Below are 25,756 nucleotides of genomic sequence, written 5' to 3' on the forward strand. Positions count from 1 at the left end.
ATGCCTCTGATTGGTCACATCCTGACCAATCAGAGGCATCCCTCACTCACACCCATTCATGAATGGGTGAGTGAGGGCTGCCTCTGATTGGCTCAGGGGCAGCTCTCAGCTGTCCCTGCGCTGAGCCAATCAGAGGCAGCCCTCACTCACCCATTCATGAATTCATGAATGGGTGTGAGTGAGGGATGCCTCTGATTGGTCAGGCGGTGACCAATCAGAGGCATCTCATTCAGCAGGCGGGGATTTTAAATCCCCGGCTGCTGAATACTACTCACAGCTGTTCAGAGCAGTTCAGGAGAACTGCAGCCTGCCGCGCTGAACTCCGTCTGCTGGGACCAGGTAAGTATATATATATTTTTTATTTTTACACATTTCTGGATGAATTGCAGGGAAGGGCTTATATATTTAACCCCTTCCCGACAATTCATCCCGCGATCGCCGGCAGCCCATTGCTTTCAATGGAGTCGGCTGTATTGCCGGCTCCATTGAATTCAATGGGCTAACATCGTTCTGCCGGGACCAGGTAAGTATATATATATATTTTTTATTTTTACACATTTCTGGATGAATTGTAGGGAAGGGCTTATATATTTAAGCCCTTCCCGACAATTCATCCCGCGTGCGCCGGCAGCCCATTGCTTTCAATAGAGTCGGCTGTATTGCCGGCTCCATTGAATTCAATGGTCAGTGCTCGTTTAATCGAGACGAGTACCGCGTGGTGCTCGTCTCGAGTAACGATCATCTCGAGCACCCTAATACTCGAACGAGCATCAAGCTCGGACGAGTATGCTCGCTCATCTCTAGTGCCTACACAAATTCTCTGCTATCCCACCCCACTGCTGGAGGACACCAGATTAATGTATGAATGCTACCACCACATCAATGTAAGGGAAAACATTTCCCGTGAGAGGCTGATTCAGTTGGACCTGGATGTCTGGTATGAGCCAGTGAGAATTTTTCATATTGTAAATGTTTGGTGGTATTGAGGAAAACTAATTTGCTCTCTATTAAGTAGTGGCCAAGCGGCTGATCTATGTTGACCACGGCAGAAAAGAAAGGGTATGTTGCCACAGGGTGAATTTTGTGGATTTTACACAGCAGAAAGTCTGTAGTGAAACTGCTGAAGATCCACTGTGGCAAAAATTACAGCAAATGGTTTTTGTCAAGGATTTCCATAGCAGAATTGCTGTGGATTTGTCACAGATTTCACTGTTTGCATTGCAAATTTAAATCCATACCACATGTCAATTTCCATGTGGATTTTATGAGTATTTCTTCTGCAGCATGTGATCGAAATGTTTTCAAATCTTATCTTGTATATGTTAGATGCTGCAAACTTTCCCTGCGTAAATTCTACAAAGAACATTTAATCCCAGTGTAGCCGTACCCTAAGGCCACCTGTCCACGGGCATAGCGTTATCCCACCGCGGATTTCCGCTGCAGGAGCCGCCGCCAGGGAGCACTTTGGCGCTGAGATTTTCCACGCGATTTTTTACAATGAACCTATCTATAATGATAGGTACATTGTGGATAATCGCAGAAAATCACAGCATGGCTCAATTTTTAACGTGAGCGGTTCCACTCTCTCTCTCCTCTCTAGAGTGGTTCAGGATACCACTGGCATCTCCTGGGTAAAGCAGGCCTAGGGAAGGCTGAGGATACCTTTCAGCCTCGTCCATTCCATACCACACAGAACTGATGGTGTCTTTGTGGCTTACTTGCAGCTCCATAAATGCTCTTTAATCTTGCAAGTCCAGAACAGAAGACCTTGCACAACGCCTTGCAATCACATACAAAAAACACGATCATATAACAAACAACAAGATACATTTCTCAGACATCTCACATACCAGACAGTTAACCCATTCAGTGCTGCAGATATGCAATACACATCATGTTCACTCAACATAAAAGACACTGACAACACATAGGCATGAGACAAATGCATGCATACATTATGGAAGGGGCCCGATTAACTCTGGGCCACTACACTACCAAAAGGGGGATTATTACTAAGTGGGGGTCCATGTGGGGCATTATTACTGAGTGGGGTCAATATAGGACATTATTTCTGAGTGGGGGTCTATAAGAGGGATTATTGTGCAGTGTGGGCATATGAGGGGCATTATGATTTAGTGGTGGCCCATTTGCTTGTGTGGGGCAGGAAAAGTGGCACAGGGAGCACAAAAAGGGCTTACTATTGCTGTGTGGGTCAGCTCAGGTGGCACTACGATATCTGGGGCACAATGGATGGGGAGATTATGTAGAGGTTTGGAAAATGAAGCTAGATTTCTGGAAAATTGAGGAGTCAAAGATGTTTGTGTCAAATTCAGTAGAGACAATGTTGTGACCCGGAGAAGTCGTTATGGTTGTCTGGGCCAGATGAAGAAAAAGGGAAACTAAAAGATTCCAGTTAGAGGGGACGTCACCTGTGTCTTCTTTGGATTTAACAGTACTGTAATCATTTATATGATGTGCAGAGTGCCTGTGTAGATATAGTATATACTGCAATATGGTCACTGTATCATGGTATTAATGATCTTTGATGTGTTTTGTATTTTTCAACAACACTGGTGGTATTATGTGGTCATGGTCTGGGGGTAATTTTTGGCCCTCATATAGTGTTATTATTGGTAATATTGATTTCTGTGGTGGTTATTCAGTGACAGTATGTTGGTAATAATCAGTATGTGGTGATATTATGCCGTCACTATGTGAGGTAATATGTAGCACTTATATACCGGTAATGTTATTATTGTTAATGTTGGCATTGGCATAGGGGTTTCGTTGAGTGACAGTATAGAGGGAATTATACAGGCCATGATGATGACTGTGATACTGTGTATTTTTATATTTCTTGTATTCAGACCCATGATAGACGTCACAGTGTAATATTTGTTATCAGTATGGCCTCCTGCACACGGGCAGATTTGCATTGCGAAATCTGGAGCGAGATTCCACCTCTGAATTCTGCAGTAAATCCAGCCCATAGCATTCTATGAGAAAACACGATTTTCTGCCCACTAGCATGCTGCAATTTTGTGCGGCCTATGCACAGCCGGCTTCCATTGAAGTCAATGGAAGATGTCCATTCCCTGGCCATTCTGAAATCATCATTGCAGAATAGTTGCAGGAGCTGCGTCATCGCCATAGCAACAGCGTTGTGTTTCTGTACTTCGCATGTGCCGGCCGGTGCTCCAGCCAGCCCATTCGCAGCAGTGGAGAAAACAGCAGAAAGATAAGCTGGGGTCACCGGCAAGGCACCGGGTCAAACTCCACTGTGGTAATCCCACATGCGGGGTCCAACCCACCCATGTGCAGGCAGCCTTAAGCAAAGAGGTTTTTCCTGTGCATCTAAAACAGCAAAGCAATTCATTAGGTGGTGCTCAAGGCTTATCCTAATAGTCATAGAGCTCTGGCGTGCCAGGGGAGTCCCAGGGGAGTTCTTCCTAGGCCATGATTACCCATCTACGTACCACAATTTCATTTGTGAAGACTGATGGGAACAGGGGGAGCTCCCTCCCTCTGTTTAATCCCCTAGATACCATGGTTGCTGTTGACTATGGCATCTAGGGAGTTAAATGACAGGGATCAGAGTCTTCCTGATCCTTGCCATTACAACGAGGGTTCGTCTATCACTCAATAAGGGGTCATGGGGCCGCAGGACACGTGACATAAATGTTTTTCATAGAAGCTAAAGACAAGACAGTCTATGATGTTCATTTACATCCTTGAGGCTTTAAGGGTCAGAAATAGGCATCACTTTTATGTGTCCCCCAGTGCCAGCATTTGTGCTTCATAGTAAATAAACTGTGGTACGCTATACATGCTGCAAAGGCTTCTCCCCTCCTACCACTGTCTCGGCTGCCGTTGGCAATTTGTTGACCTCTGCCTACTTGTTTGCCCCACTGTCTTCTGGTTTGGGCCCCACTACAATATAGGGCCGCGCCAGATCATTTATAAAAATGTCCTACATTTTTATAAATGATCTGGAGGAGGGAATTGAGAGGAAATTTGTCGACGACACAAAGGCAGGAGAAATAGCTGACACTAATGCAAAGTCATACATCTGGGCAAGAAAAATAAAAAAGCACATACAGAATGGGAGGAATTGGTCTAAGCAGCAGCACATGTGAAAAAGACTTGGGTATACTAATAGATGAACAATGTGATGCAGCCACAAAAAGGCAAACACAACTCTGGGATGTATTAAGAGAAGCATAAAGCCGAGATTACATGAGGTAATTATTCCCTAGTCAGACCTTGTCCAGTTCTGGGCAACCAGATTTAAAATAGCAACAAACTGGTGCAAGTTCAGAGAAGAGCTACCAGATAGTGAGTAGGATCTGGGAATGCTTAGCTTGCACAAAAGAAGGCTGAGAGGAGACTTAATAGCAGTCTACAAATATCTGAAGGGCTGTCACAGTGCAAAGGGATCAGCCCTATTCTCATTTGCACAAGGAAATATTAGAAGCAATAGGGTGAAACTGAAGGGAAGAAGACACAAATTAGATATTAGAAAAAACTTTTTGACAGTAAGGGTGAAACAATCAGTGGAACAGGTTGCCATGGGAGGTGGTGAATTCTCCATCAATGGAAGTCTTCAAACAGAGCTGTGAGATTATGGAGCTCTCTGCCTGAGGCTTCTTTCCCACAAGCGTATATCAGCCAGTCGTTTTCACGGCCGGCTGATATACGCTGTGATCTGATGCATTGGATTCCAATGCATTAGATCACATGGGCGTATTCCCATGATGTAAAAGCGCCTGGCCATCCTAATATAGCGCCGGGCATTTTTACGTCGGGCCTAAAAGATAGTCCTGGAACTATCTTTTGGGCCGCAATATGTCGGCCGCTACATTGGCGCCTATAGGTGCAGGCTCACCATTCTTCTCCTCCCACTGGCTCTCTGCAATGGGAGGGGGCAGGATAGGGGCAGAGCTAAGATCCTGTCCTCTCCCCGCCCCTTGTCCATAGCCATCAATGGGAGAAGGTAGGACGGGACAGCGCTTAGCTCCACCCCCGCCGGACCTCCTACCATTGCAAAGAATGAGTAGGGAGGAGAAGAATGGTGAGCCTGTGATGGGGAGGGAGGGAAAAGGGGTGGCAGCATGGTAGTCTCGGCGCATATGCGCTGGGACCCATGCTGTCTGAACGGGCACAAAAACTCTTGATTTGTGCGCCCGTTCACCAATTTTATCTTTCCCAACATAGCGTATTTCGGCCGGCCGAGAAAACAGCTGGCTGATATACACTCGTGGGAAAGAAGCCTGAGGAAGTTATGATGGTAAAATCACTGGAGGAGTTTAAGAGGAGACTTGATGTCTTTTTGGTGTGTTGTGACATTGCAAGATATAAACATTAAATAACCAGATGTTGATTCTGGGATCTTCTGACTGCCGCACTTGGAGTCAGGTAGGAACTTTCAAATGTTAATCCAGGGATTATTCTGGCTGCCATTATGGAGTTGGGAAGAAATTTTTTCCCCTAAATGGGGTAATTTGTAGAGATGAGCGAGCACCAAAATGCTCGGGTGCTCGTTACTCGGGACCAAATTATCGTGATGCTCGAGGGTTCGTTTCGAGTAACGAACCCCATTGAAGTCAATGGGCGACCCGAGCATTTTTGTATTTCGCCGATGCTTGCTAAGGTTTTCATGTGTGAAAATCTGGGCAATTCAAGAAAGTGATGGGAACGACACAGCAACGGATAGGGCAGGCGAGGGGCTACATGTTGGGCTGCATCTCAAGTTCCCAGGTCCCACTATTAAGCCACAATAGTGGCAAGAGTGGGCCCCCCCCCCCCTCCCAACAACTTTTACTTCTGAAAAGCCCTCATTAGCATGGCATACCTTAGCTAAGCACCACACTACCTCCAACAAAGCACAATCACTGCCTGCATGACACTTGGCTGCCACTTCTCCTGGGTTACATGCTGCCCAACCCCCCCCCCCCCCCGCACGACAGTGTCCACAGCGTACACCAAATTGTCCCTGCCCAGCCTTCAGCTGCCCTCATGCCACGCCACCCTTATGTCTATTTATAAGTGCGTCTGCCAGAGGAAAAGCAGGCACACACTGCAGAGGGTTGGCATGGCTAGGCAGCGACCCCCCCATAAAAGGGGCGGGCCGAAAGTCCACAATGCTGTACAGAAGCAATGAGAAATCCAATCCTGTGCCACCTCCATCTGGAGCTGCACACGTGGGCATAGCAATGGGGAACCTATGTGCCACACACTATACATTCTGTCAAGGTGTCTGCATGCCCCAGTCAGACCGCGGTTTTTTATAAATAGTCACAGCCAGGTCCAACTCCGCAATGGGAATTACGTGTGCACCCACAGCATGGGTGGCTCCCTGGAACCCACCGGCGGTACATAAATATATCCCATTGCAGTGCCCTACTCAGCAGAGCTAATGTCAGATACAATACAGGTGGGCTTCGGCCCACACTGCATGCCCCAGTCAGACTGGTAATATGTACCTTAACAGTAACCTCGTTGGTGGTAATGTGGTGGTGACTGCGGACCTGGTAGCGCGGGTTTATGTAGTTGGTTTTCGGAATGTGGCCAGGATTAAGTGGGCCGTGGCGGGGGGATGGTGGTGGTGCTCTCTTGTTGTGTCGTTAAAGGTGAAATTCTTGGACTGCCACCAGACGGACCAATGCAAAGGTATTTGCCAAGAATGTTTTCATTGTGGGAGGAGGAGGGGGATGTTTTGGAGGCACTATGTGTCCTCTACACGTGTCCATGGTTATATGCACCTTAACAGTAACAGCGTTGGTGGGAAATGGCCTCGCCGCCATCATGTCTTTGTGAAGCCTCTGTTTCCACACCCCAGTGACATACCATTAGCAGCGGTATAGGCAGAGCCCAGAATTATTAACATTTCAGCGGTAGCATTAGGGACGGGCCCCACTAACATGTCACTAGCAGCAGTATAGGGGGAGCACAGTCTTAGTTCCATTTCAGTAATAGTAGCACTCAAGACAGGCCCCAGTAACATTCCCATTGCAGCAGTTTAGGGAGATAACAGTCTCTTTCACATTTCAGTAGCTGCAGTATAGACAAGGCCCCAGTTACATTTATGTAGCTAAAGTGTAGGCCAACCCCACACACCTTTCTGTACCATGAGTGCAGGCGAAGAACATAGAAATTACTATGATTACACTGTAGGTGAGGGCCCAAAAAAATTGGTGTACCAACAGTACTAATGTACCTCAGAAAAAATTGGCCATGCCCAACCAAGATGGCAGGTGAAACCCATTAATCGCTTTGGTTAATGTGGCTTAAGTGGTAACTAGGCCTGGAGGCAGCCCAGTTTAACGAAAAATTGGTTCAAGTTAAAGTTTCAACGCTTTTAAGAGCATTGAAGCGTATAAAAATTGTTTCGAAAAATTATATGAGTGAGCCTTGTGGCCCTAAGAAAAATTGCCCGTTCGGCGTGATTACGTGAGGTTTCAGGAGGAGGAGCAGGAGGAGGAATATTATACACAGATTGATGAAGCAGAAATGTCCCCGTTTTGGATGGTGAGAGAGAACGATGCTTCCATCCGCGGGTGCAGCCTACGTATTGCTTAGGTATCGCTGCTGTCCGCTGGTGGAGAAGAGAAGTCTGGGGAAATCCAGGCTTTGTTCATCTTGATGAGTGTAAGCCTGTCGGCACTGTCGGTTGACAGGCGGGTACGCTTATCTGTGATGATTCCCCCAGCCGCACTAAACACCCTCTCTGACAAGACGCTAGCCGCAGGACAAGCAGGCACCTCCAGGGCATACAGCGCGATTTCAGGCCACGTGTCCAGCTTCGACACCCAGTAGCTGTAGGTGGCAGAGGCGTCACGGAGGACGGTCATGCGATCGGCTACGTACTCCCTCACCATCCTTTTACAGTGCTCCCGCCGACTCAGCCTTGACTGGGGAGCGGTGACACAGTCTTGCTGGGGAGCCATAAAGCTGTCCAGGGCCTTAAAGAGTGTTGCACTGCCTGTGCTGTACATCCTGCTCGATCTCCGCACCTCCCCTGCTATCTGGCCCTCGGAACTGCGCCTTCTGCCACTAGCGCTGTCGGATGGGAATTTTACCATCAGCTTGTCCGCCAGGGTCCTGTGGTATAGCAACACTCTCGAACCCCTTTCCTCTTCGGGAATGAGAGTGGAAAGGTTCTCCTTATACCGTGGGTCGAGCAGTGTGTACACCCAGTAATCCGTAGTGGCCAGAATGCGTGCAACGCGAGGGTCACGAGAAAGGCATCTTAACATGAAGTCAGCCATGTGTGCCAGGGTACCTGTACGCAACACATCGCTGTCTTCACTAGGAAGATCACTTTCAGGATCTTCCTCCTCCTCCTCCTCCTCCTCCTCCTCCTCCTCCTCAGGCCATACACGCTGAAAGGATGACAGGCAAGCAGCATGGGTACCGTCAGCAGTGGGCCAAGCTGTCTCTTCCCCCTCCTCCTCATCCTCCTCATGCTCCTCCTCAACGCGCTGAGATATAGACAGGAGGGTGCTCTGACTATCCAGCGACATACTGTCTTCCCCCGCCTCCGTTTCCGAGCGCAAAGCATCTGCCTTTATGCTTTGCAAGAGGCATAGCAGAGGAATGGTGACGCTAATGATTGCAGCATCGCCGCTCACCACCTGGGTAGACTCCTCAAAGTTTCCAAGGACCTGGCAGATGTCTGCCAACCAGGCCCACTCTTCTGAAAATAATTGAGGAGGCTGACTCCCACTGCGCCGCCCATGTTGGAGTTGGTATTCCACTATAGCTCTACGCTGCTCATAGAGCCTGGCCAACATGTGGAGCGTAGAGTTCCACCGTGTGGGCACGTCGCACAGCAGTCGGTGCACTGGCAGATTAAACCGATGTTGCAGGGTGCACAGGGTGGCAGCGTCCATGTGGGACTTGCGGAAATGTGCGCAGAGCCGGCGCAACTTTACGAGCAGATCTGACAAGCGTGGGTAGCTTTTCAGAAAGCGCTGAACCACCAAATTAATGACGTGGGCCAGGCATGGCACGTGCGTGAGGCTGCCGAGCTGCAGAGCCGCCACCAGGTTACGCCCGTTGTCACACACGACCATGCCCGGTTGGAGGCTCAGCGGCGCAAGCCAACGGTCGGTCTGCTCTGTTAGACCCCGCAGCGGTTCGTGGGCCGTGTGCCTCTTATCTCCTAAGCTGAGTAGTTTCAGCACGGCCTGCTGACGCTTGCCCACCGCTGTGCTGCCACGCCGCGCGACACCGACTGCTGGCGACGTCCTGCTGCTGCTGACACATCTAGATTGCGAGACAGAGGTTGCGGAGGAGGAGGAGGAGGAGGGTGCTTTAGTGGAGGAAGCATACACCGCCGCAGATACCACCACTGAGCTGGGGCCCGCAATTCTGGGGGTGGGTAGGACGTGAGCGGTCCCAGGCTCTGACTCTGTCCCAGCCTCCACTAAATTCACCCAATGTGCCGATAGGGAGATGTAGTGGCCCTGCCCGCCTGTGCTTGTCCACGTGTCCGTTGTTAAGTGGACCTTGGCAGTAACCGCGTTGGTGAGGGCGCGTACAATGTTGCGGGAGACGTGGTCGTGCAGGGCTGGGACGGCACATCGGGAAAAGTAGTGGCGACTGGGAACTGAGTAGCGCGGGGCCGCCGCCGCCATTATACTTTTGAAGGACTCCGTTTCCACAACCCTATACGGCAGAATCTCAAGGCTGATAAATTTGGCTATGTGGACGGTTAACGCTTGAGCGTGCGGGTGCGTGGCGGCGTACTTGCGCTTGCGCTCAAACACTTGCGCTAGCGACGGCTGGACGGTGCGGTGCGAGACATTGGTGGATTGGGCCGAGGACAGCGGAGGTGAGGGTGTGGGTGCAGGCCAGGAGACGGTAGTGCCTGTGTCCTCAGAGCGGGGTTGGATCTCAGTGGCAGGTTGGGGCACAGGGGGAGAGGCAGCGGTGCAAACCGGAGGCAGTGAACGACCTTCGTCCCACCTTGTGGGGTGCTTGGCCATCATATGTCTGCGCATGCTGGTGGTGGTGAGGCTGTTGGTGGTGGCTCCCCGGCTGATCTTGGCGCGACAAAGGTTGCACACCACTGTTCGTCGGTCGTCAGGCGTCTCTGTGAAAAACTGCCAGACCTTAGAGCACCTTGGCCTCTTCAGGGTGGCATGGCGCGAGGGTGCGCTTTGGGAAACAGTTGGTGGATTATTCAGTCTGGCCCTGCCTCTACCCCTGGCCACCGCACTGCCTCTTGCAACCTGCCCTGCTGCTGCCCTTGCCTCCCCCTCTGAAGACCTGTCCTGAGTAGGCGTTGCAAACCAGGTGGGGTCAGTCACCTCATCGTCCTGCTGCTCTTCCTCAGAATCCTCTGTGCGCTCCTCCCTCGGACTTAATGCCCTTACTACTACCTCACTGATAGACAACTGTGTCTCATCGTCATCGTCCTCCTCACCCACTGAAAGGTCTTGAGACAGTTGCCTGAAGTCCCCAGCCTCATCCCCCGATTATATAAATTGGCGCAAGCCTGCAGGCCAAATAGAATTTTTGCCCTTTTTTTTTAAAGGAAAGGCCCACCGACTATATTCAATCAATAATAAATGTGTTGTGGCCCTGCAGTGTGTCACAGAACTGCAGTCTTGCACTGTTATTAACTGCAGCAGAGCGGTGATTTCCCAGCCAGGAAATAAATTGGCGCAAGCCTGCAGGCCAAATAGAATTTTTGCCCTTTTTTTTTAAAGGAAAGGCCCACTGACTATATTCAATCAATAATAAATGTGTTGTGGCCCTGCAGTGTGTCACAGAACTGCAGTCTTGCACTGTTATTAACTGCAGCAGGGCGGTGATTTCCCAGCCAGGAAATAAATTGGCGCAAGCCTGCAGGCCAAATAGAATTTTTGCCCTTTTTTTTTTAAAGGAAAGGCCCACTGACTATATTCAATCAATAATAAATGTGTTGTGGCCCTGCAGTGTGTCACAGAACTGCAGTCTTGCACTGTTATTAACTGCAGCAGAGCGGTGATTTCCCAGCCAGGAAATAAATTGGCGCAAGCCTGCTGTTAAACTTAGCTGGCTGCGTATGATTTTTTTTACGTTCTCCACCCAGCACACACGTACCCAGAACGCTGAGGACTGTCAGAGGCAGGCCAAATAGAACTTTTTGCCCTTTTTTTTTAAAGGAAAGGCCCACTGACTATATTCAATCAATAATAAATGTGTTGTGGCCCTGCAGTGTGTCACAGAACTGCAGTCTTGCACTGTTATTAACTGCAGCAGAGCGGTGATTTCCCAGCCAGGAAATAAATTGGCGCAAGCCTGCTGTTAAACTTAGCTGGCTGCGTATGATTTTTTTTACGTTCTCCACCCAGCACACACGTACCCAGAACGCTGAGGACTGTCAGAGGCAGGCCAAATAGAACTTTTTGCCCTTTTTTTTTAAAGGAAAGGCCCACTGACTATATTCAATCAATAAAATATGTCTTCTGGCCCTGCCTACACAATTCTGTCCCTGTAGTATTACTGCAGGGCGCAATGTTCTGCACGGCCGATATAGCAAAAAAAAAAAAAAGTGCAACACTGCTAACAGCAGCCTCCACAGTACTGCACACGGTTAGATGTGGCCCTAAGAAGGACCGTTGGGGTTCTTGAAGCCTACACTAACTCCTAACACTCTCCCTGCCTAACCACCACTTCTGTCCCTGTAGTATTACTGCAGGGCGCAATGCTCTGCATGGCCGATATAGCAAAAAAAAAAAATGTGCACCACTGCAAAAGGCAGCTTCCACAGTACTGCACACGGTTAGATGTGGCCCTAAGAAGGACCGTTGGGGTTCTTGCAGCCTACACTAACTCCTAACACTCTCCCTACAGCAGCTCTAACACGATACCACTGTCCCTGATCTCTGTCACAACGCATCTGAGGCGAGCCGCGGGAGGGGCCGATTTTTATACTCGGGTGACACCTGATCTCCCCAGCCACTCACAGCAGGGGGGTGGTATAGGGCTTGAACGACGCAGGGGGAAGTTGTAATGCCTTCCCTGTCTTTCAATTGGCCAGAAAAGCGCGCTAACGTCTCAGAGAGGAAAGTGAAAGTAACCCGAACATCGCGTAGTACTCGTTACGAGTAACGAGCATCCCGAACACCCTAATATTCGCCCGAGCATCAAGCTCCGACGAGTACGTTCGCTCATCTCTAGTAATTTGGCTTCTGCCTCATTGTTTTTTTTTGTCTTCCTCTGCATCAGCAGGAGGAAGAGGGTGAAACACGCTGAAGTGGATGGACATTTGTCTTTTTTCAGCCTTGCATACTATGTTACTATGTTAGAGGCTGGACCCGATGACACAGGAGGTCCCTTCCAACTCTATCATTTTATGATTCACTGTAATTTTTTCCAGGGCCACTTTTATTTCCAATCCACCCCTGATCACAACCATCATAAAAATCATCAGGAGAGCATCCTTTTTGTTACAGAAAATATTGATGGCTCATTTAATAGATGGTAATTTAATTCTTGGGTGGGTAAACCCATTTAATGGATAGTTAGTGAATGATGGCTTCTGGAAACATATTGCAGACAGAGGTCAAAATTACTTCTCTATTATTAAATAGCTGTTATCTAGAGGTTACGAGGTTCAGTAACAGGTGACTGTTTCAATATGCTCTTTTGTTTAAACATTGATTATTATGGACATTTCTCCATAGGACTCCATCAAGCTCAGTTTTTAAAGTAGTAGCACTTTTGCCAGCTACACACATTAATTATATCTTAACTGTTTTCAATCCAAGGTTGAGAGATAACACCACAATTAAAACACAAGATAGGTCAGTCAAATACTTACTTGATCAAACACTTGCTTACGGTCACCTCTGGGAAAATCAAGAAATAAATATTGTTTTGTAAAACGTTACTTATACCATTTAGAATGTAGTTAAAAAGGACCTGTCACGGCCTCTGATCAGCAGTGCCAGCTGTATAGCCTTAAGGCTGGGTTCACACAGGGTGGATTCCCGTCGGAAATCTTGCGGTTTGGCTGCAGCAAAAACCGCGAGATTTCCGCCGGGAGAACCGCCGCGGTTTAAGCCGCGGCGGCTTTGAAGCGGCCCGGCCACTTGCTTTTCCGTTGCGGCCGGCGCTCCCATAGAGGACAGCGCGGCTGTGACATAAATAAACAAAAAAGAAAAGGTAAATAGACATGCTGCTTCTTTTGAAACCGCGGCGGCCGCAGCCGCGGTTTCAGCCGGATTTACCGCAGCGGATTAGCCGTCCCGTGTGGACGAGGTTTCTGAGAAATCTCGTCCACATGGCTGGCTAATCCCGATATTAGCTGCCGCGGGCGGATCTGCTGCGGCAAAACCGCGCCAAATCCGCCCTGTGTGAACCCAGCCTAAAACTGCAGCCCTGCTGAATCTATCTCTTCTTTTCTTTGTATAGCCCCCTCCCCTCATTCCCCGCAGTTCTCTCCGGTAAATTCGGCTCTTGGTGCCTTTCTTGGTCAAGTGGACAGTCTTCTTTGCTCATTAACAATGGGTGATATCGGGTTTCCTCCACCCACTGACATCACCCCTTGAAAGGTGATGGAAGGCAAATTTAATGAAGCCTCTGTGCTGACCTCCTTATAGTGGCCGGGGCTTGTAATTGCAGGCATGGTTCCTATTGATTTCAATGAGAGCCATACCTGCAGTTACAAGCGCCGGCCACTACACAGAGGTTGGCGCAGGGGCTTCCACTCCAAATGAAGGTTAATAAATGGAAAAAAGATAGGGAGTTACTGAACTGGGGCCTTTGCAAATTACCAGAGATCACATTGTTGTATTCGATGACATCAGTATGGCCATGCAACGAGGCACCACGATATGAAGAAAAGCTCAAATCCTGGCAATCAGAAAAAGATTGGCTAAGGATTTAAACAAGCAGTCAGTGCAGTCATTGACTATATCGACTTTGATAAGAAGCATTCTTTGTATAAACCACAGTCACATCTTTGGAATTAGCTTGTTTGTGTTGTCAATGGCTGACAGTCACTTTTTCTCTGGGAGATGTCATGGAGTTACTAACTAGACCATCAGGAAAATGCAGGGTGTGGAAAAAAATATGGAAACACTGTACAAAATGTATGCCTTAAATTACATGGGATTATAATTAGAGATGAGCGAACGTGTTCGGCCCCGCCCCTTTTCGCCCGAACACCGAACTTTGCGAGGACTTCCGTGCTCAGGCGAAAAAAGTTCGGGGGTCGCCGTGGCAGCGCGGGGGGGTGCGGCAGGGAGTGGGGGGGAGAGGGAGAGAGAGAGGGCTCCCCCCTGTTCCCCGCTGCTGCCGCCCGCGCCGCCGCGCCTCTCCCCTCCCCCCGGCGCCCCCCGAATCTTTACGCGCGAACACTGAAGTCCTTGGAAAAGCCGGTGTTCGGGTGCGTAAGCACTCGTTAAGAACACGTTCGCTCATCTCTAATTATAATCCTATTTCAATAAAATATGCAGAGACTTTTTTAAGTGGAGGCAATATGACACAGATGCTGCTGGGCAGAAGTGAACATGTGCCCCTATAACAAAGCTCCATTGGTCAGGGGTTTGAGCCACTCAGCTACTGTCACTCAGCTGTCTCCAAAAATGACCCAGAGCAGGGCAAAAGGTGAAGTAAATACAAATTTGGTGGCAAAGCTCTCAGTCAAGCAGGGGTCAAAAGGGCACCTCAGTGCTAATGACTAAAATCCCATGCATTTTGTGTTTCCATATTTTTGTATGCCCCCTGTACATTTGCACAGACCAATTAAGTTCTATCAATCTGGTAGATTTTGCATGGTTTTACACTTAACCCGATCTTTTCTAAGAACAATATTAAACAATATATTATCTGTAAGCGATATCAAATTGTGGTTAGAAACTAAACTACACATGTTTAAATACTACAGCCATCCTTCTTGTATCATACTTGCATACAGATCATCCCTAGTTCATGACATGATGCATCTTTTGAGCTCTTGTGCTTCTGCTTCCACATTGAGGCCCAAAATATACTATAAAATACCTTCAATCCTTTTACTGTTGTGGCCATTACTAAGTCAAAAATGGGTTTCTTAACTTTGGAAATTCAGGGTAACCTGATTTTAGCTTAATTACAGGAGAAAGAGCCATTGTATGAGTCTAGAGTAGAGATGAGCGAACACCAAAATGTTCGGGTGTTCGTTATTCGGAACGAACTTCCCGTGATGCTCGAGGGTTCGTTTCGAACAACGAACCCCATTGAAGTCAATGGGCGACCAGAACATTTTTGTATTTCGCCGATGCTCGCTAAGGTTTTCATGTGTGAAAATCTGGGCAATTCAGGAAAGTGATGGGAATGACACAGTGACGGATAGGGCAGGCGAGGGGCTACATGGTGGGCTGCATCTCAAGTTCACAGGTCCCACTATTAAGCCACAATAGCGGCAAGAGTGCCCCCCCCCCCCCCCCCACTGTCAGCATAAAGATCGTCCTCCTCTGGCACAGCTGTAACAGCTGTAGCAGAGAAGAACGATGTTTGCCCATTGAATTCAATGGAACCGGCAATACAGCCGACTCCACTGAATGCAATGGGCTGCCGGCGATCGCAGGATGAATGGTCGGAAAGGGGTTAAATATATAACCCCTTTCCTGCAATTCATCCAGAAATGTGTTACACTAAAAATATATACCGGCGTATAAGGCGACGGGGCGTATAAGACGACCCCCCAACTGTCACCTTATACGCCGGTAATACAGTGGAGCAAAGAATAAAAAGCATTACTTACGTTTTTAGATGATCTGCGGCGCTCCTGCAGGCTGTCACTCCCTCCTAATCCACGGCAGACAAGCTTTCTCTATGAAAGGCTTTAAATCCCTGCCTCCAGAAAGACACGTGCCTTCAGCCAATCACAGCCAATGACAATGACATCATTGTCATTGGCTGTGATTGGCTGAAGGCACATGTGCTTCTGGAGGCAGGGATTTAAAGTCTTTCGTGGAGAAAGCAATACTCTGCCGTGGACCTAATCCACGGCAGACAAGCTTTCTCTATGAAAGGCTTTAAATCCCTGCCTCCAGAAAGACACGTGCCTTCAGCCAATCACAGCCAATGACAATGACATCATTGTCATTGGCTGTGATTGGCTGAAGGCACATGTGCTTCTGGAGGCAGGGATTTAAAGTCTTTCGTGGAGAAAGCAATACTCTGCCGTGGACCAGGAGGGAGTGACAGCCTGCAGGAGCGCCGCAGATCATCTAAAAACGTAAGTAATGATTTTTATTCTTTGCTCCACTGTATTACCGGCGTATAAGGTGACAGTTGGGGGGTCGTCTTATACGCCCCGTCGCCTTATACGCCGGTATATATTTTTAGTGTAACACATTTCTGGATGAATTGCAGGAAAGGGGTTATATATTTAACCCCTTTCCGACCATTCATCCTGCGATCGCCGGCAGCCCATTGCATTCAGTGGAGTCGGCTGTATTGCCGGTTCCATTGAATTCAATGGGCAAACATCGTTCTTCTCTGCTACAGCTGTTACAGCTGTGCCAGAGAAGAAGGATTTGTCTTCTATATGTTCTCAATGGGGTCAGCGCTGCTGCCGCTGGCCCCATTGAGTGCATATAGAATGCATCCATAGCGAGCAGCGGGAAGGGCAGATTTCAATACTCGGGTGACACCTTATCTCCCCAGCCACTCACAGCAGGGGGGTGGTATAGGGCTTAAACGTTGCAGGGGGAAGTTGTAATGCCTTCCCTGTCTTTATATTGGCCAAAAAAAAGCGCTAACGTCTCAGGGAAGAAAGTTTAATTTACCAGAACACCGCATGGTGTTCGTTACGAATAACGAACATCCCGAACACCCTAATATTCGCACGAATATCAAGCTCGGACGAACGCGTTCGCTCATCTCTAGTCTAGAGTACTAGAAGTTGCTCTTACTGTCTTGTTGCTCTTACCTCTATACCTACAATGCACATAGATAATCCTATAACCTGTCTACAATTCCTTTACTTGTGGAATGTACCAACTCTAACTAGCACTTATAATATACAAGTCTGCAAAACTCCTTCAGACAAACATTTGTATGTACGCAGTATTTTTTCCTGTTTTTAGACTTATGATTTCAGTGTCTGTTGCTCTATCCCTCCCATTAACACTACTAACTGACACTACAAATATATTAATTATTTTTATAATTTTTTTGCTATATCGGCCGTGCAGAGCATTGCGCCCTGCAGTAATACTACAGGGACAGAATTGTGTAGGCAGGGCCAGAAGACATCTTATAGATTGAATATACGCAGTGGTCCTTGTGCAAAAAAAGATTAGAAAAAAATCTATTTGGCCTGCCTGTCACTCTGCTCAGTGTTGTGGGTCCGTGTGTGCTGGGGGTAAAATTTCTCCAAATAAATACGCAGCCAGCTAAGTGTTACAGCAGGCTTGCGCAAAATTATTTCCTGCCTCTGAAATCACCGCTCTGTTGCACTTAATAACAGACAGTGCAACACTGCAGTTCCGTGACACACATCAGGGACAGAATTGCGTAGGCAGGGCCAGAAGACATATATAGATTGAATATACGCAGTGGTCCTTTTGCAAAAAAATCTTTGAAAAACAAATATTTGGCCTGCCTGTCACTCTGCTCAGTGTTCTGGGTCTGTGTCTGCTGCGGGTTGTAGTTCTCCAAATAAATACGCAGCCAGCTAAGTGTTACAGCAGGCTTGCGCAAAATTATTTCCTGCCTCTGAAATCACCGCTCTGTTGCACTTAATAACAGTGCAACACTGCAGTTCCGTCACACAGTCCAGGGACAGAATTGTGTAGGCAGGGACAGAAGACATATATAGATTGAATATACGCAGTGGTCCTTGTGCAAAAAAAGATTAGAAAAAAATCTATTTGGCCTGCCTGTCACTCTGCTCAGTGTTGTGGGTCCGTGTGTGCTGGGGGTAAAATTTCTCCAAATAAATACGCAGCCAGCTAAGTGTTACAGCAGGCTTGCGCAAAATTATTTCCTGCCTCTGAAATCACCGCTATGTTGTACTTAATAACAGACAGTGCAACACTGCAGTTCCGTCACACACATCAGGGACAGAATTGCGTAGGCAGGGACAGAAGACATCTTATAGATTGAATATACGCAGTGGTCCTTTTACAAAAAAAGATTTGAAAAAAATCTATTTGGCCTGCCTGTCACTCTGCTCAGTGTTGTGGGTCCGTGTGTGCTGGGGGTAAAACTTCTCCAAATAAATACGCAGCCAGCTAAGTGTTACAGCAGGCTTGCGCCAAATTATTTCCTGGCGTTCCGTAAGCGAACTCAGCCTCAAACCACAGGCCAATAAGCGGCACATTTAATTACAGTGTTGTGTTTCTGCATTCCTGGTAATACAGCATGCTGAGGACGCGGAGGCCCTAGTCCGGGTGTGGGCGCAGGCCGAACTTCTGATCCTGGTGTATCGCAGCCGACTGCTGCGGGATTAGGAGAGAGGCACGTTTCTGGCGTCCCCACATTCATAGCACATTTAATGGGTCCACGCGGTAGACCCTTATTAGAAAATGAGCAGTGTGAGCAGGTCCTGTCGTGGATGGCAGAAAGTGCTTCGAGCAACCTATCGTCCACCCAGAGTTCTGCGCCGTCCACTGCTGCAACTCAGAATCCTCTGGCTGCTGCTCCTCCTTCCTCCCAGCCACCTCACTCCTTGAAAATGAGACATTCTGAGGAGCGGGCAGACTCCCAGGAACTGTTCTCGGGCCCCTGCTCAGATTGGGCAGCAGTGGTTCCTCTCCCACCAGAGGAGTTTATCGTGACTGATGCCCAACCATTCGAAAGTTCCCGGGGTCCGGGGGATGAGGCTGGGGACTTCCGGCAACTGTCTCAAGACCTTTCAGTGGGTGAGGAGGCCGATGACGATGAGACACAGTTGTCTATCAGTGAGGTAGTAGTAAGGGCATTAAGTCCGAGGGAGGAGCGCACCGAGGATTCTGAGGAAGAGCAGCAGGACGATGAGGTGACTGACCCCACCTGGTTTGCTACGCCTACTGAGGACAGGTCTTCAGAGGGGGAGGCAAGGGCAGCAGCAGGGCAGGTTGCAAGAGGCAGTGCGGTGGCCAGGGGTAGAGGCAGGGCCAGACCGAATAATCCACCAACTGTTTCCCAAAGCGCCCCCTCGCGCCATGCCACCCTGCAGAGGCCAAGGTGCTCAAAGGTCGGGCAGTTTTTCACTGAGAGTGCAGACGACCAACGAACAGTGGTGTGCAACCTTTGTCGCGCCAAGATCAGCCGGGGAGCCACCACCATCAGCCTCACCACCACCAGCATGCGCTGACATATGATGGCCAAGCACCCCACAAGGTGGGACGAAGGCCGTTCACCGCCTCCGGTTTGAACCGCTGCCTCTCCCCCTGTGCCCCATCCTGCCACTGAGATCCAACCCCCCTCTCAGGACACAGGCATTACCGTCTCCTGGCCTGCACCCACACCCTCACCTCCGCTGTGCTTGGCCCCATCCACCAATGTCTCTCAGCGCACCATCCAGCCGTCGCTAGCGCAAGTGTTGGAGCGCAAGCGCAAGTACGCCGCCATGCACCCGCACGCTCAAGCGTTAAACGTGCACATAGCCAAATTTATCAGCCTGGAGATGCTGCCGTATAGGGTTGTGGAAACGGAGGCTTTCAAAGGTATGATGGCGGCCGCGGCCCCGCGCTACTCAGTTCCCAGTCGCCACTACTTTTCCCAATGTGCCGTCCCAGCCCTACACGACCACGTCTCCCGCAACATTGTACGCGCCCTCACCAACGCGGTTACTGGTAAGGTCCACTTAACAACGGACACGTGGACAAGCACAGGCGGGCAGGGCCACTATATCTCCCTGACGGCACATTGGGTGAATTTAGTGGAGGCTGGGACAGAGTCAGAGCCTGGGACCGCTCACGTCCTACCCACCCCCAGAATTGCTGGCTCCAGCTCGGTGGTGGTATCTGCGGCAGTGTATGCTTCCTCCACTAAACCACCCTCCTCCTCCTCCTCCTATGCAACCTCTGTCTCGCAATCAAGATGTGTCAGCAGCAGCACGTCGCCAGCAGTCGGTGTCGCGCGTCGTGGCAGCACAGCGGTGGGCAAGCGTCAGCAGGCCGTGCTGAAACTACTCAGCTTAGGAGAGAAGAGGCACACGGCCCACGAACTGCTGCAGGGTCTGACAGAGCAGACCGACCGCTGGCTTGCGCCGCTGAGCCTCCAACCGGGCATGGTCGTGTGTGACAACGGCCGTAACCTCGTGGCGGCTCGGCAGCCTTACGCACGTGCCATGCCTGGCCCACATCTTTAATTTGGTGGTTCAGCGCTTTCTGAAAAGCTACCCTCGCTTGTCAGACCTGCTCGGAAAGGTGCGCCGGCTCTGCGCACATTTCCGCAAGTCCCACACGGACGCTGCCACCCTGCGCACCCTGCAACATCGGTTTAATCTGCCAGTGCACCGACTGCTGTGCGACGTGCCCACACGGTGGAACTCTACGCTCCACATGTTGGCCAGGCTCTATGAGCAGCGTAGAGCTATAGTGGAATACCAACTCCAACATGGGCGGCGCAGTGGGAGTCAGCCTCCTCAATTATTTTCAGAAGAGTGGGCCTGGTTGGCAGACATCTGCCAGGTCCTTCGACACTTTGAGGAGTCTACCCAGGTGGTGAGCGGCGATGCTGCAATCATTAGCGTCACCATTTCTCTGCTATGCCTCTTGAGAAGTTCCCTGCAAAGCATAAAGGCAGATGCTTTGCACTCGGAAACAGAGCCGGGGGAAGACAGTATGTCGCTGGATAGTCAGAGCACCCTCCTGTCTATATCTCAGCGCAGTGAGGAGGAGGAGGAGGAGGAGGAGGAAGATGAGGAGGAGGGGGAAGACACAGCTTGGCCCACTGGTGAGGATAGACATGCTGGTGGCCTGTCATCCTTTCAGCGTGTATGGCCCGAGGAGGAGGAGGAGGAGGAGGAGGATCCTGAAAGTGATCTTCCTAGTGAGGACAGCCATGTGTTGCGTACAGGTACCCTGGCACACATGGCTGACTTCATGTTAGGATGCCTTTCTCGTGACCCTCGCGTTACACGCATTCTGGCCACGACGGATTACTGGGTGTACACACTGCTTGACCCACGGTATAAGGAGAACCTTTCCACTCTCATACCCGAAGAGGAAAGGGGTTCGAGAGTGTTGCTATACCACAGGACCCTGGCGGAGAAACTGATGGTAAAATTCCCATACGACAGCGGTAGTGGCCGAAGGCGCAGTTCCGAGGGCCAGGTAGCAGGGGAGGCGCGGAGATCAGGCAGGATGTACAGCACAGGCAGGCCAATACTCTTTAAGGCCCTTGACAGCTTTATGGCTCCCCAGCAAGACTGTGTCACTGCTCCCCAGTCACGGCTGAGTCGGCGGGAGCACTGTAAAAGGATGGTGAGGGAGTACGTAGCCGATCGCACGACCGTCCTCCGTGACGCCTCTGCCCCCTACAACTACTGGGTGTCGAAGCTGGACACGTGGCCTGAAATCGCGCTGTATGCCCTGGAGGTGCCTGCTTGTCCTGCGGCTAGCGTCTTGTCAGAGAGGGTGTTTAGTGCGGCTGGGGGAATCATCACAGATAAGCGTTCCCGCCTGTCAACCGACAGTGCCGACAGGCTTACACTCATCAAGATGAACAAAGCCTGGATTTCCCCAGACTTCTCTTCTCCACCAGCGGACAGCAGCGATACCTAAGCAATACGTAGGCTGCACCCGCGGATGGAAGCATCGTTCTGTATCCCCATCAAAAACGGGGACCTTTTTGCTTCATCAATCTGTGTATAATATTCCTCCTCCTCCTCCTGCTCCTCCTCCTGAAACCTCACATAATCACGCCGAACGGGCAATTTTTCTGAGGCCCACAAGGCTCAGTCATATAATTTTTCTAAACAATTTTTATACGTTTCAATGCTCATTAAAGCGTTGAAACTTTCACCTCCAACAATTTTTATTTTAACTGGGCTGCCTCCTGGCCTAGTTACCAATTAAGCCACATTAACCAAAGCGATTAATGGGTTTCACCTGCCCTCTTGGTTGGCCATGGCCAATTTTTCTGATGTACATTAGTACTGTTGATACAGCGATTTTTGTGGGCCCTCGCCTACAGTGTAATCAAATGAATTTTTAGCCCACCTGCATTACAGCTGACGTTACATCCGCTGTGTTGGGCAATGCAATGGGATATTTTTATGTACCGCCGGTGGCTTCCTGGCACCCACCCATGCTGTCGGTCCACAGGGAGTTGTAAATGCATCTGTTTCCACTTCTAAAGAACCCCAGTCTGACTGGGGCATGCAGTGTGGGCCGAAGCCCACCTGCATTAAGCACAACATTACTACCTCAGCTGTGTTGGGCAATGCAATGGGATATTTTTATGTACCGCCGGTTGGCTTCCTGGCACCCACCCATGCTGTGGGTCCACAGGGAATTATAAATGCATCTGTTTCCACTTCTAAAGAACCCCAGTCTGACTGGGGCATGCAGTGTGGACCGAAGCCCACCTGCATTAAGCATGACATTACTACCTCAGCTGTGATGGGCACTGCAATGGGATATTTTTATGTACCGCCGGTGGGTTCCAGGGAGCCACCCATGCTGTGGGTCCATAGGGAATTATAAATGCATCTGTTTCCACTTCTAAAGAACCCCAGTCTGACTGGGGCATGCAGTGTGGGCCGAAGCCCACCTGCATTAAGCACGACATTACTACCTCAGCTGTGTTGGGCAATGCAATGGGATATTTTTATGTACCGCCGGTGGGTTCCAGGGAGCCACCCATGCTGTGGGTCCACAGGGAGTTGTAAATGCATCTGTGTCCACTTCTAAAGAACCCCAGTCTGACTGGGGCATGCAGTGTGGGCCGAAGCCCACCTGCATTAAGCACGACATTACTACCTCAGCTGTGTTGGGCAATGCAATGGGATATATTTATGTACCGCCGGTGGCTTCCTGGCACCCACCCATGCTGTGGGTCCACAGGGAGTTGTAAATGCATCTGTTTCCACTTCTAAGGAACCCCAGTCTGACTGGGACATGCAGTGTGGGCCGAAGCCCACCTGCATTAAACATGACATTACTACCTCAGCTGTGATGGGCACTGCAATGGGATATTTTTATGTACCGCCGGTGGGTTCCAGGGAGCCACCCATGCTGTCGGTCCACAGGGACTTCACAATAGGGAGTTGTACCTGGCTGTGTCTATGAATTAAAAAGCCCGGTCTGACTGGGGCATGCAGACACCTTGACAGAATGAATAGTGTGTGGCACATAGGTTCCCCATTGCTATGCCCACGTGTGCAGCTCCTGATGGCGGTGGCACAGGATTATATTTCTCATTGCTTCTGTACAGCATTGTGGGCTATCGCCCCGCCCCTTTTAAAGAGGGTCGCTGCCTAGCCGTGCCAACCCTCTGCAGTGTGTGCCTGCTTTTCCTCTGGCAGACGCACTTATAAATAGACATGAGTGTGGCGTGGCATGAGGGCAGCTGAAGGCTGGGCAGGGACAGTTTGGTGTGCGCTGTGGACACTGGGTCGTGCGGGGGGGTTGGGCAGCATGTAACCCAGGAGAAGTGGCAGCGGAGTGTCATGCAGGCAGTGATTGTGCTTTGTTGGAGGTAGTGTGGTGCTTAGCTAAGGTATGCATTGCTAATGAGGGCTTTTCAGAAGTAAAAATTGTTGGGAGGGGGGGGCCCACTCTTGCCGCTATTGTGGCTTAATAGTGGGACCTGGGAACTTGAAATGCAGCCCAACATGTAGCCCCTCTTCTGCCCTATCCGTTGCTGTGTCGTTCCCATCACTTTCTTGAATTGCCCAGATTTTCACACATGGAAACCTTAGCGAGCATCGGCGATATACAAAAATGCTCGGGTCGCCCATTGACTTCAATGGGGTTCGTTATTCGAAACGAACCCTCGAGCATCGCGAAAAGTTCGTCTCGAGTAACGAGCACCCGAGCATTTTGGTGCTCGCTCATCTCTAGTACCTAACAAACTAATTTAATGCAAATAAATATAATATATTCACTTGTGTACTTTTATTTTAAGAAAATCACCAAAATACTCTAAGGCTCTGCTAACACTGAGGTTTGCTGTACGGATTCTAAAACGGATTCTGCAACAAAATTTGCATTGGAATCCATTTGCTTTTTGGGTCCTAATATTTTACATGGAAATCCATGGCATAGTTCATGCCGCGCAGATGTTCCCACACATGTATTTAAAAATTATGTTAGCCTCCTAAGGACCAAGCACCGTAAATTTACGGCGCTTGGTTCTGGGCTTTAATCCAGGACGATAGTAAAAATATGGGGCAGGATTCAAGCAATCAAGCAAGAGCAGGTTGAATTCTCGGCTGTCAGTAACAGCTTCTGCCTTCTCCTTTACAGGCTACATAGTACTGAGCACTATGTAGTAAAGAGAGAAAGCGGATGTGTTACTTCCACTATTTGACCAGGCAATCGCATGACCGCCATGGCTCCCTGTTACGGCAGAGCTGCAGGAGCCTAGTAGAGCCCAATCAGCTGATGTTTTCCCCTGTAACTAGGGCTCCTATGGATGTGACGCCTACGGATGCCCCAGCTACAGTGGAAAAGTGTGAAATTAAAAAAAACATTGTGAAAGACCCCCAGAGCTCTTAAATGACATCATAGGAGTGATAGATGTTAAAAAAAATAGTTACAAAAACAATGTAAAAAAATACAGAATAAAATAAAAAATATATAAAGACCGTATGCACCCTGTAATACCAAACTATACAAGTTATATATCAAAACATCCGAAACAAAAAGTGGAACCAAGTCCTGTACTTTATTTTAGCGTAAATATTCTAATTGTAAAAATAAAAAACAAATGCAAAACAAAGTTGCCTTTTTACCCCCAATAAAGCAAAAAAATAGGGGGAAAAAGTCAGTGATAAAAGCTATAAATAATAGCCCTACATGTCACAGAAAAGAAAAGCTCAGTAAAAATAATTCTGGTAGCTGAAAAAAAGTAAAACCACCACGTGGTTAAAATCCCCAAAAAGTGTCTGGTTAGCCTTGGTTTCCTGCTGCGGATGATGTGGCAGATATTGCATCACATGTTTTTCAGTGCAGATTATGCCCCATGTGAATGAGGGCTAAAAGGGCAGCTTCACTGAATAGCAGGTCATTAATCTTTTCAAAACCAGTAATTTTTGGTTATTCACTTTTGTGTACCCCCCACCCCCCAATTCACCTTCCAAGAGCCAGAACATGTTTATTTTTGCATCTACATAGCTGTGCGAGTTCTTGTTTTTTTGCAGAACAAGTTGTATTTTTTCTTGGCACCATTTCATGTAGTATATAATGTACTTCAAGCGAGGTGAAATAAAAACAAAACAAAACAGGCAATTGCTATATTCACAGTATTTTATCCTATGGTTCAGAACAGTTTAAAAAATTGCTTTTGTTGCCATATTGTTACATCCATAACTTTTCATTTTTCTGTTGATAGGGCTATGTAAAGGTTTACAACTTTTTAATAATTTTTTCTTTAGGGTTTTTTAAAAAGATGAGGCGCCAAATAAGCACAATTCAGTCAATGTGTATTTTTTTTCACAGCACTCATCATCTGGGATAAATATTGGGATATTTTAATAGTATGTATTTTTACAAGTTATGTGGTTTTATAACATTGTTTACATTTTAGAAGTGTCTTTATTTTACTTTTAGTATTTTTATATTTTCAATAATTTTATTAAACCTTTTTTTAATTTTTTTTTCAGTCCTCACAG

Source organism: Eleutherodactylus coqui, chromosome 4, assembly GCF_035609145.1.
Source record: "Eleutherodactylus coqui strain aEleCoq1 chromosome 4, aEleCoq1.hap1, whole genome shotgun sequence".
In the NCBI taxonomy this organism is placed as follows: Eukaryota; Metazoa; Chordata; class Amphibia; order Anura; family Eleutherodactylidae; genus Eleutherodactylus; species Eleutherodactylus coqui.